The following is a 2,217-nucleotide window of genomic DNA, read 5'->3' on the forward strand; positions in this document are numbered from 1 at the left end:
TATATGATTACTATATACACACAATTTTCTTTCTTTTGGGTAATACAAAAACAAATATAAAAATATACACAAGCAAGGCTTGCTTGCACATTGCTTCAAAAGAATCAAAAGCACACTTCCAAAGTAGCACCCGAGAAGAGGAATGTCCAAGGAAACTACACACAAACATTTAGTTGTACCCATATTTAAGCATGAATGTCCTGATTGTTCATTCCAACTGTATATGCCATTTAAGGCACATCACTTATGACTATCTCGCACGTGTGCTTATTTATCAACAATGTTTTTTCACAAGGAATGATGGCAGCCCCAAAATCGACCCGATAAAAACGTAAGGTACTGAATAAAAACAAAATGCCAAAGAGTCAAAATATGCAGGCACATATGGGTGACTCTATAAGGAGAACATCAAAATATAGTATCTACTCAGAAATAGTGATGTGTGTTGTTGTTGTGCTGGCTTGCACATTAGGTGACACTTTACGCGAAGTACATCTCGTATGCAGGCATACAATTCTGAAAGTGTTGAGGCAATCCATCGGGTTATTACTAAAATACAGTGTATGGTGTCATAGTGCCCCTCACAATTGATGCAAACATCAACAGTTTTGGACAGTTATTGACATCGACACCTGCATCCAAATTATTGGCACAGCACAAGCAGTGTGCAACATGTTCTGCATAAATAATGTGCTTGACGTTCTCCTTATATATTAGCATAATTTGTTTTCTCTCCATTTTTGTTTTGGTGCCCAACGTTCTTGTCAGGTCGATTTGGGGGTTTCCTTATTGGAGCAGCGGTCACGTAATCCATGAACACGAGCTCTTTGATCCAAAAGGTGTGCATCAAATGGCAAAGCCAGTTTAAATCAAATGACAGGGGCATCAATGGGGCTGCAACATTTGTTGCAACAATTGTTTTTCTAAGTTTAGTTACCCCGTTAAACATAGTTCTCTGTAAACAACGGCTCAAAATAAGTTGATTGAATGTTGCATACACATAATATGAACACATGATGAAATTAATTGCACTTAACGAGTTTGTAATATCTCCATTTCAACATGTTTCAATCATTATATTGAACGTTACGCTTGAAATTATAATTTGTTCTTTTTTCCTTGTGTCTTCTTCAGGTACGTTAATGTTCTTGATGTTTATGATAGCAGGGTGTAGGCGTGACATCTATACACTTTGCATGAAGCTTTACGACATCATGGAACTTTTTTTCAGGAGTTGTTAATGTTTTAATCAACAACAACAAAACGTGTTGATCCTAATTCCCTGTAAATTACGGCATATCGAATGCACTATGACTCTCATATGTACAACAACTTACGCAACATTTGTTCAAAATCAAACTTGAGTCTGTCAAAAACACTTTACATTTCACAATTCATTGGTAAAAAAAAATCACATATGCTCTAAACATACATATACATCCTGGTTGAAATTCAAGACTGTAACACCAAATCAAAACGGTCCCACGCTTACACAAAAAGTATCAGTGATTGCATGCATACCACAAGACACGTGGGGGAATTCGGGGGCTGTGATTGATTATATTTGTTGCCGATATCAAAAAAGGATATCGGCAATAACAAAGACGCATGATTCAGGTTTCTCCCACGTGTATACTACTTATCGAATGTCTTCGATTCGTCGGCATTATACTTATCACGTCTAAATATCGGACCCTATTGCTACGCTGAAAACACAATAACTGTTTGTATAACTAGTTTTGGATTGTGCTGTAGTTAGGGATTATAACTGAATAAAGCTGCCTCTTCCAGAAACAGTCCATTCAAGTGCAATTGTCTTGTCTTGCAATTATGAATGGCTGTGTTGAAACAAAAACGATGTGTATGTTGTGCAACGTAATCATATGTGTGAGCTTTAAATGAACACTTCTTCATAACATATATTATGTTGTGGACACAATTAACTCTGTTGCGTAAAAATCTACAATGCAAACGGTTTTGTGTAAGCGAGTTCTAAAGAACATACTATTTATATACAATAATACTAATGCTTTGAAAAACAAGCTTCCACCAAACAATGATCAACAAAAAGCAAAGAACTATGTAGCAAAATTCATAAGCGCAAAATGTAACAAAACAAAATTAAAACTTACAAAATAACACCAAGAAAACAGCAGTGTATGTACTAATGTGTTTTCCCCCTGTAAACAAGAAATCAAATACAAAGAAGTGTACGTG

Source organism: Littorina saxatilis, linkage group LG9 (assembly GCF_037325665.1).
Source record: "Littorina saxatilis isolate snail1 linkage group LG9, US_GU_Lsax_2.0, whole genome shotgun sequence".
NCBI classification, from domain to species: domain Eukaryota; kingdom Metazoa; phylum Mollusca; class Gastropoda; order Littorinimorpha; family Littorinidae; genus Littorina; species Littorina saxatilis.